This window comes from Eptesicus fuscus, chromosome 6, assembly GCF_027574615.1.
Source record: "Eptesicus fuscus isolate TK198812 chromosome 6, DD_ASM_mEF_20220401, whole genome shotgun sequence".
Taxonomy (NCBI): Eukaryota; Metazoa; Chordata; class Mammalia; order Chiroptera; family Vespertilionidae; genus Eptesicus; species Eptesicus fuscus.
The window spans coordinates 96,478,721-96,489,855 of NC_072478.1; the positions used below are offsets into that span (position 1 = coordinate 96,478,721).

At 42.3% G+C, this 11,135-nt stretch overlaps 1 pseudogene; it reads right to left on the bottom strand.

The window, feature by feature from the left end:
• Window positions 1-1,137: 1,137 nt before the first annotated feature.
• On the bottom strand, window positions 1,138-2,443 carry LOC103291627 (nuclear prelamin A recognition factor-like; annotated as a pseudogene).
• Window positions 2,444-11,135: the final 8,692 nt, after the last annotated feature.

Here is an 11,135-nt window from a genome sequence, read left to right on the forward strand (position 1 = left end):
AGGCCGGTTCCCCATGAGGAATGGGCCTAAGCTGGCAGTTGGAAATCCCTCTAGCAGTCCGGGACCCCTTGCTCCTTACTGCCTGCCTGCTCACTGCTCCTTATCACTCAGCTTGCTGCTCCTTAGAGCTGCTACAGAGGCAGGAGAGGCTCCCACCACTGCCATTGTGCTCACCAGCCGTGAGCCCTATCTTTCTGTGTACTTATCTGTGGGCCAACTGCCCTCTTCCTTCTCACTTAGGGCGAGCAGCATGTGAGGGCAGAGTGCACTGTCATGGAACACAGAGGGCTGTCCGGAGCTGAGGGGAGTGGCCAGGCCACGGGGTGAGAGGTGGACACAGAGGATGCTATCTCACCCAATTGTGGGGCGGGCTAGCTGGCCTTCATCTGCCTGACCCACCCAGGGAGGGACCGAGCAGGGTGTCCGCCTCTCCATTCTCCATCCTTCCATCTGTGACACCTGTCACCCTTGCCAGGTCTCCCGCAAAATCAGTTCAGCTCAATCCCTGAATGTAAAAGGGCACGGGGGTGGGGATGAAGGTCCATTCCAGTGCCCCCCAGATTCCCGTCGACAGGACCTGATCTCAGGATGGTGGCCATAGTTGGAGAACATAGATCTGTTTCAAGGAAAGTTGGGAATGCAGACTTTCGTATGAGCCCCCATTCCAAAAGGTGGCAGTTTATTCACATTGTGGCAAAGACACCTTCAAGAGTAACATAAGTGGGTAAAGTCAAGGCCAAACTGGGTCATTTCCTCATCCAATCTCTCTGAGGCGCATGGACAGAACCAAGTCTCAGCTCTTCGTAGGACACTTCTGGGGTTTTTTAAGCCTAAAGGACAGTAGCCTGTCTCCATTCTCGTTCTTTGGGATTTTTTTCACCGTCGGATAAAAGGATACGTACATTGGGGCAATCCTCTCGAGATACAATATTCCAGTTGCACCCATGTGATGACAACAGCACCCCACAGAGGGAGGGAGTCAACAGATGGGGAGCAGGGAATTCTGAAAACCAAAGCGATGACAGAGATGCTAAGCCTTTCCTTCACACGTCTGACAACCCTCTTCAGGCAGCCTGCAGGCCAGGCGTCTGCTGGACCTTTACCACTTGATGTCCTGGTAGGCTGCCCTGGGCCCTGCTAGGCGGTGTGCAGGGCCGCCTGAGCCTGGAGGGAGTCGCCCCCCAGCCCCAGCTCCTGCACATGGGCACTGTTCTCCAGGGCCATACCGGGATGGCAGCGTAGATGCCTTCCATCTGCCGCAGCAGTGCCCTGTCTGCATACCCGTCATCCACCTGGGCCTGGCCCCTGCCACTTAGGCATGCCCGGCACAGGCCAGGACCTCCACAAAGTGGCAGGGGAACTTGCCCCTCTACAGCTTCAGGACCACTTCTGGATGTTCCGAAAGCCGTAAGCAGCCTCAAAGAGTAGCAGAACCTCTCTGCCCCTTTCAAGGGTGACCTCCTGGAAGTCTTTGTTCCTCAGGGTGTGGTAGGTGAGCACCCCCACATCCTCACTGAACAATTCCTTGGCCATGTGCCTGAAGATGTGTGCCAGGTACCCCTGAGAGCTGGCACCCTCGTGGAGCCTCACCTCCTTCTCCTTCATGTCTCCAAGCAGAGTGTCCACAGCGGCATCATTCGAGGAGAGGTCACTTTGCTCCATTATCTGGACAATTCACTTGAGGTTAACACACAGTCAGCACCCTGGGAACTATGTAAAGCTGTGGGAACATCTTCTCAAAGGGTCTCCAGTTGCTTGTCATAACTCAGGACCACAATGATGTGGAAAATCTTGTCTGGGGACAGGTTCTGCCATCTGGTGAAGTAATCCTTCATCAGAGAGCCCATGATCTGCTGGGGAGACTTGGCCGTGCAGAGGTGGGGGTGATGGGGTGACCCAGCACACACTCTGCATATAGGTCCCAGCCAGGGCAGGAGGAGGTCAGCATGGGTAGCTGGGGCTTTTCCTCACGGTGCTGGCAGTACCTATGCACAAATTCCTTCTGACTCTCCAGGATGCTGAAGTCTGCAGCTATTTTCATGTCAAAGACAGTGTTCCCCAAGGCTTTTGAGAAAGCTGAAGAGCCTTCTGGATGCATCAGTCACACTGAGGCTGACTTTAGCAGCAAAATAAGGCAGAGACTGAGGACACACGGACACTGCTAGCACCTTGTGCCATGAGGTATCACATTTCTTATTAAGGTTCAGAACACGGAAGAAGTCCTTGATGTTCTGTTGAGAAACTTGGACTCCTTCCTCTCCAGTCACACAACTGTCACATACCAGGCAGTCACTCCGAAATATCTTGGCAGCAGCCAACTTATGGAATTCTCCCTTCTCTCCGTTCTCTTGAGCCGGACTCTAGACGTTGATTCGGCATTCTCTTGGTCATCAGGTTTTGGTTTTTCACTACATTCCTTCCATATGCAGTGATCACACTTCATCTGGAGCGGGGCGGGCAGGGGCCGGCTCGAGTGACCTGGAGGAATCACAGGGAGAGCAGTCAATCACCGCTGGTCGCCCCTGCACTATTGGTGGTATCTTTTCTTCCTTATGGAGCCTCTAGGGAGGGGAAGCAGCTGCAGTGCCTGAGGTTGAGTTCCAGGAAGCCGGCAGTGCTGTTGGGATTGTGCCAGAGGTGCTGGTCCGTTGGTGCCTGGCCTGTCCTCTGGAGATTGAACCTACAGGACTACTAAGGAAGCCAGTCTCCAGTTCCGCCCCACCTCCACCACCGATTGATTGGAGTCTGAGGGCCAGGAGGAGGGATCAAGAGGCCTGCCTTCCAGCTGCTTGACAGTTCCCACGCCATTCGTTCCAGTTCCCTGTTAACAGTCCCCTGATCAATGGGAGCCTGCAGGCCGGGTGAGGGACCAAGTGATCTGGCTTCTGCCTACTCACCAGTCGTTGCTGCTGCCATGGATTCATTGGAGCCTGAGGGACCCTGGTTCCCCGTTAGCCATCCCCTGAGCAATGGAGCCTGAGGGCCAGAGAATGGACCAATCGTCTGTTCAGTCATTACAGATTCTGGGTTTTTATATATTAGGATAAGTAATCCAATTAGCAATTTGAACAGAAACTTCACACACAAAAAAAGATATGCAAATACCAATTAATACCTGAGAAGATAATAGTAAAAACTGGAAATAGCCCAGGTGTTCATCAGTAGGAAATTGGATAAACACACTGTGGTATAGTCATACAATAGAATATTATTTAGCAATAAAAATTAATAAATTACTGAAACCTGCATAAACATTGGATGATGCTCAAAAATATTATGTACATAGTATGAAATAAATCTTACACATAGGGACACCTATTTGATTTGATTCATAGGAAATTCTGGAAATGCAAAACTAACCTATGATGAAAAAAATCAGAACATCTGTGGTCTCTGGAAGTGTGGGGCAGAGATTGAGTGAGACAAAACATGAGGGAACTATCTGGAATTGTGGTAATGTTCTATATGTTGAAACGCACACTTTAGATCTGTGCATTTCCTTGTGTATAATATCTAAACTCAACAAAATACCCTGTAAATGAGCAATGGGCTCTAATTAAACATGCCTGTAGGTGAAGCATGTAGAAGAAAATATACTGAAGTCTACAGTTTACTTTGAAATGTATCCATAAGAAGACAATGGTTTACTGCATAGATAGCAATGTTAGATTAATAGATGTGTGTAAGGGGTAGAATATAAGAGTAATGGTAGAATCTAGGTGATAGGCATATGCGTCTTCACTCCAAAATTATTTCAAAATTGATGAATGTTCATAATAAAATATAAGAAAAAACAAAATTAAGGACAATTTAGAATTTAACTATATTAAATATAAAAAACTATAAGTTTAAATGTATGGTAATAATAGTTAGAGGTGATGATGTAGTCAAAAAACTGTTATACTGGGAGGAAATATTTGAGAAACTGGAAAACATTTGTACCTGAAAAAGCAGGCTGAGATACCAGGTATGTTCAAGATCATATGCTGACTTTTAAGATTACAGATGAGGTGCCATTATTTAAGTGGTTCTTGTGTGCCCATGGAATTGAAAGGCTGGTGGAATAAAGGAAAAGATCATTAAGAATCGTTCCAGAGCCATGGCTGGTGTGGCTCAGTTAGTTGATCATGGTCCCATGCACTGAGAAGTTGCCAGTTTGATTACCAGTCAAGGCAAATGCCCATGCTGTGGGCTCCATCCCCAGTAGGGACTGTGCAGGAGGTGGCTGATCAGTGATTCTCTCTCATCATTGATGTTTCTATCTCTCTCTCCTCTCTCTTCCTCTCTAAAACCAATAAAAATATAAATTTAAAAAATAATAAGTAAGTTCCAGGAACGAAGAAGCCAGATATTGGCAACTGGATTTGCCAAGAATGATAATAGGCTTTGAAGTCACAAAGAAAACCAGGTAATGTAGGGAGATCATGGGGAAAGATTATTCATTTGTAGATGCAGCAAAGTTTTTTAAAGGAGAGAGTCCTGATTTAAAGGGGCAATAGAGAACTGTAACTATGCTCTTGAGGTACATGGAGCATGAGAGAAGAAAAAATACAGTCTTTTTCAGGAGTTCAAGCCATAGAAAACACCTACATTCCATTTACAATAACAAGAGAACATGATGAAGAGAGGAAAGACAAAGTAGTTTACTAATCAACATTGCAGGTCACTGGGACACAGTGGAGGCTTTGGGAGTCCAGGAATTAGGGAAATACACAGATGACAAAAAGTGGGGTCATAATGAATGTTCAGGAAAATGTTATCTTCTAGAGGTCATTGAGATAAACAGGAACATGTAGCATGATGCGATTAACCCTCACTGTCTGTTAGTGGAGAGTGATCAGTTTAGTGCTATAGACTGAAGTGCTGCAGGAAAAAGACCCAAACCTTACGCCTCTCTCAGATAGCATCTAAGGGTATGGCTAGAGTAAAGCTGAAGAAAGAATAGGATGAATCAGGAAAAAATCATACGTTATTAGAAAATAGAACAAATTTGAAAGATATATACTGTAAACAAAAAGACTGGTCATTTGGAAAAAATAATGAAATAGACAAACTTCTGGAAAGCTTTATCATGAAAAAAATAAGGAAAAAGAATAACCAATATAAGTCAGAAAAGGTGGAACATAATTAGAAATACAAAGATTGAGGAGGTGGGGAAGATAAGAGAGCAACCAAAGGACTTGTATGCATGCATATAAACATAACCAATGGACGCAAAACTCGGGGGGGTGAGGGCACATATGGGAGTGGGGTGGGGGGGCAATGGTAACATATGTACACATATAATACCTTAATTAAAAAATTGAAAAAAATAAAATAAAATTGATTTTTAGAGAGAGGAAGGGAGGGATAGAAACATCAATGTGAGAGCGAAACATCAATGGGCTGCTTCCTGTACGCCCCCTACTAGAGATCAAGCCCACAACCCAGGCATGTGACCTGACCATGAATCAAACTGGAAATCATTTAGTGCACAGAACAATGTCCAACAAACTGAGTACACAGGCTATGGCCATGCTATGCATTTTTAAATTTAAGCTCCGTGTTCACTTTAAAACAACTACTTTCCATATTTTCTGTAGCAGGTGTATACAGGCTTTGATTGTAGTATAAATATCCCCAAAATTGGAATCAAACTAGGCTAAATCCAAAACTCTGCTCTGTCACTTCTTCAATATGTGTTTTTGCATAAATTACTTGTTACTGAGCTTGTGTTTCCCCATCTGTAAGAAAAGTACCAGTAATATCTATTTCACAGGGTTCTTGTTAGAAAGAAAATGAGACAACCTTTGTGAAGTTCTGGGCAGGTAGGTATTACCATTTTTACCTCTGTCCTTTCCTTGCCCTCACACCTACAGCAGTTACATTTCTTCCAAAGGCAAACTGATCTGGTTGGAAAATACATTAAAAAGACTTTAGACTTGCCCTGGCTGGTGTGTTTCAGTGGTTAGAGCATCAGCCCATGCACTGAAGGGTTGTGGGCTTGATTACTGGTCAAGGGCATGTACCTGAGTTGCAGGTTCAATACTGGGCCCAGGTATGGACACGTGTGGGAGGCAACCAAATGATGTCTCTCACATCAATGTTTCTCTCTCTTTCTCTCTCTCTCTCTCTCTCTCTCTCTCTCTCTCTCTCTCTCTCTCTCTCTCCCTCTCTCTCTCTTCCCCTTCCCTCTCTCCCTCCCTCCCTCCCTTCTTCCTTTCCACTCTGTAAAAATCAGTGGGGGAAATACCCTTGAGTGAAAATTAAAAAAATAATAATAATAAAATAAAAATTAAAAAATAAACAAACACCTTAAATTCACAGAATGTTGTAAGAGAAAAGGCACAGGAAACAGCTAATAGAAGCCATTCGTCTTACAAATGGCAAAACTGAGACCCTACAGGGACATATCCAGAGGAGCAACCATGAAGACGTGATGAACAAGGACAGTTTCCTTCCAACCTCCAGAAACCACAGTTACTACCTAAACCTCACACTCCCAACCACACAGGCTTTTGGCTGCTTTTCTCTCTACCCATGAAATCCCATTAATCCAGTCTCCTCCACAAACTATCCAAGGTGGCAATTCAGGAGTTAAAAAAAACAATCCCAATATTTTTGCTGGTCTGTGTCCTTTCTAAAACTGCATAAACAAGTTTGGAAGAGATGCTGCTGAGAATGCCTCTAGGAAATGGCACAAGGGCTCCATCTTCAGCTCACAGACTAAAGAGGAATTTTTCAAAAATGCTTGAGTCCTCAAGGACCAGACCTGAAGTAGAATATCTTTTCATAATATTTCAGTCCAGAGTATTTATCCACTATCTATAGGTGAAATGAAATATAAATATGAGTCCTACCATGTGCTATATTGATATTAAATAGACAAGATTCAAAAATTATATTTTCTTTAAATTCTTGAGTTATTTTCTCTATAGCTGCAGTAGAGTCTGATAAGCTCTTTCATTCTAATTTTCCTGTGCTTTCACTCCACTGGACTTATGGTCCTGTATTAAAGGAAAAGGTAAATTCTTGCCCCAGAGGACTATTCATAAATTACCAGCAGATTTTGAATATGCAACTAAATATAAGCCAGTTCGCAGAGGAAAATTTCATCTGGACAGAGAAGTAAAATTCAGTTCTATAAAGGGACATTGGTTGGGCCTTGAAAACTGGTATCTACCAATGGGTAATGGTAAAGAATATTAGTTTATAAAAACAAACAGCAAATTGCCGAAAGATAGACCCATAATTCCACAGAATGAAACTCCCAAATCTAAGAATTCTAAAACAGTTTACATAATTGCATAACAGAGTGAACCAATCTTCCTTCCATTACATATTTTATAGTAAATTTATTAAAGGTGACGGAGTGCCCCGCTTCTCTACAAACTGTGACATGTAGGAGGGAAATTAGTCCCTTTTCTACATTAAAAGAGATCAATAGATGTGGATCATAAGCAAATACATATACAAACAGACAGTGAATCTTTCAAAATCTAATCATAAGAGTAAATTTATCACTGATTTTCTCCCTATTGTTTCCTTCTTGGCTTAGCCAAATCCTCAGATTTCTGATTCTCGGTAAAAGGAAGTCATAGACATTCAAGGTTACTAAATTTTGTCTAGGTAAGGAAAACCATAAAATTAAACTTAAGTGTTATACCCTAGGAAGTTTCTACATGCTTTCTAATGATATCCTAAATTCTTATTTTTTTGCTTTTAGGCTGTTTACAAGACTGGAACCAGAAGTCACCACAGAGAAATGTGAATTTTTGTGTCCCAGAGACTCCGAAATAGAATTACCATGCTACCAGAGTGAGGATTGAAACCAAGCCCAAACTTCTGATTTTTTTCAACATCCAAAGTTCCTAAGACCTTGCCCATCTAAAATTTCCTTTGTAATAGTGAACAGTTGAAATTTGTAGAGCAATTACTGTGCCTAGCTTCCTGATAAATATTTTTTTAATGTTTTGTAAGCCTCTTAGTGATCCAACAACTTAGTTTTCTTACTACCTTTTGTTTTATCATTGAGAAAACCAAAGCTTAAATAAATTGCAAGGACCCTGGCCAGGTAGCTAAGTTGGCATAGAGCCGTGGTTGGCTAACTGCGGCTCGCAAGCCACATGCGGCTCTTTGGCCCCTTGAGTGTGGCTCTTCCACAAAATACCACGGCCTGGTCGAGTCTATTTTGAAGAAGTGGCATTAGAAGAAGTTTAAGTTTAAAAAATTTGGCTCTCAAAAGAAATTTCAATCATTGTACTGTTGATATTGGCTCTGTTGACTAATGAGTTTGCCGACCACTGGCATAGAGAGCATCGTCCCAATATACCACTGCTTATTCAGTTTTTTTCCCCCTCTTGTTTAACTATTATAAAAATTCTGCACTTATCCTTATTGCTAAATCATCATCACATAATTTTTCAACATCTATTAGTCATCTTGAATGACAATGAATATGCATATCTTTGGCTTCAATAGGACAAAGAAAAATTAGTTCCATGGGGGCATTAATGGTGCCAGGTCAAATCTCCAAAAAATTCTTTAAGAGTCACGAGTCAAATCCTTAAATATTAAGAACACAGAGGGAACGCAGCGGTGAGTGGGTGGGAACAGATCAACCAAAGAACTTGTATGCATATGTGCATAACACATGGACATAGATAATAGAGTGGTGAAGGCCTAGGGTAGGGGGCAGGGGTGGGCTTGAGGGTCATTGGGGAGGAAGGGGGACATATGTAATACTTTCAACAATAAAGATTTAAGAAAATTTTACCTGGACATCTCCTTTTTTTTTTCTTCTAAATCTGAATCTGTCAACCGGAAAACGAATGCAATTGAAATAACTGGGCATTTCCAGGAATATCACTCAACTAGAGCAAAAGTTTCTCCCTGATCTAGGAAGTAAGTGTCCCCAAAATATCCACAAGTTGGGGTTGAATTATACATTGTCTCTCCACAGGCAGGTTCCCTATCTTGCTCTGGAATGCCACCTTAGTGGGTACGCCCAGGGGAGATCTTTTGGAACAAAAATGCTGCATCAGTGCACAGCCAGTCTCCATTTTAGAAGCTATTTTGTTAGCACAGATTTACTTCCTAGCAGATAGTTCTTGCTCAGTTACCGTCCCCCAACCCCCAACTGCTGCCAAGGTTAATGCAAGCCCTAACTTCTGCCTGTTGATTCTTATTAATTAAGCCAATCAATGATCTTGTATCACAGAGTGTCTGCTTTTAATATAACCTATTTGACAAGGCTGTATTAATTTAGAAGAAATATGCACTGGCATTCTGGCATGCACTTTTCCTAATTATCTTAAAGCCTTCGTTCAGCAGTGAAATTAGTCTGTGGTTATCATCAATGGAAGCCCACAGCTCTTAGGTAAGTGATCTCCACCATTCACCTGATCTTCTCTTACTCTAAGCTGCTTAAACATGATTGCACTATCTGTGCAGTCCCTGGTGACTGCATAATTTGAGCGTGGGTGTGAATGTTTTAGCAAAATCTCCTGCTTGGGAGCAACAAGATGGCACTCTATTCTGCTACATTTCTTTAAGTTTAAATGGATGGGTAACAAGATTGGAAAGACAAGACAGTGAAAGGAAAAGTTACACAATAACAGGGCTGAGGGAGGAAGAAAAAGCTTTTTAGGATACCCAGGAAACTTGAAACATGACCTTGCAGTTACGTGCTAAAGGTCAGAAGATGGATTCTCCTTCAAAACAGGTAAGGGTATCAAATTCTCCATGTCTTTGCTCACAGTGCTCTATGGCTTCACAATGCCTATCCTAAATTTTCCATCTCTCTCTTTAAATCTATGTGGAGTTCTTAATCAAAACTATTATTTTCTCTTCTATGTTATCATTTACTATAATCTTCCTTCCTTCCTTCCTTCCTTCCTTCCTTCCTTCCTTCCTTCCTTCCTTCATTCACTTCCTTCCTTCCTTCATTCTAGTAGTACCTACTAGACACCAGACACTGTGAAAGGCCCTGGGGATAAACCTGAGAATAAAACAGAGGTAGTCCCTTGTCTCATGTAAACTTCCATCTAGTCGATGAGACAGGCAATTAAACAAGTTAATTAAAGTTGATAATTATGAATTGTTAAAATGCTGGAAATAAAAACAAAGATGGTCCTGCTCTGATAGAAAATGACCAGGAGGAACCAACTTTGAAAGGGTGTTCAGGGAAGGCTTCTCTGGGGAGATGACATATGAGCTGAGACCTGAATAACCAGAAGGAACCAGTCCCTCTATGAACTAAGGCAGAATGATCCGGCAAAGGAACAGCAAACACAAAGGTCCTGGGGCAGGAATAAGTTCAGAGCATTCCAGAAACCAACAGTAGGCTAGAGTACCTGGAGAAGAGGCGAGAGGCTGAGACTATGACCCTCTGGTAAGCCCTACAGCCAATGGAACCTGGGTTATAGATGGTTGTCTGTGTGTCTCCTTCCCCTTTTCTTACTGGATAATAAACAACTTAAGGGCAGAAATAATACAGTATTTGTTTTTGATTATCCACAGTGTCAAGTGTGATGACGCCTTTGTAAAGGAGGTGGCCAAAAAATGTGAGTTGAATTTACTTGTATGTATTTACATGGACTATGATCTCCAATTCTATCTGTGAAATAGAAAGCTGCTTAGCTTCTGAAAAACTTGTTATAATAGTTAATATTTATTTAACTGTTATTATTTATCAGGAACTAAGTACCTATACATATCCATTTCTTTAAGGGTTACAAAAAATCCTATGAGTCTATATTGTGTTTGTTTCCATTTCAGAGATGAGACACTGAGGAGCAGATAGGTCAGTAATAAGTGTCCAAGCCAGAATATGAATCTAGCAGTCAGGCTCCACAATGTGTCCTTAATATTGATGCTAATGCTCCTAACAGTCTAAATATGTCTTGGAAAACTAATTAAGCCATTGAGATTCATCAGTACTTAATATTCTAGAATTGGAGTCAGATGCATGACATGACTCTAAAGAAATACACTTGCCCTAAATATGTATTATTCTGAGTATATGAAATATACCTTTAATAAATTCCCATCTCTGCTTCCTTGGTTATAAGAAAGGATTCTCCAGGCTTCCTTCAAATGGTTTGAGTGTTGCTATAGAAACTGCTTTCCTTAAGTTTGTAAGGTGGCTCTCTCAA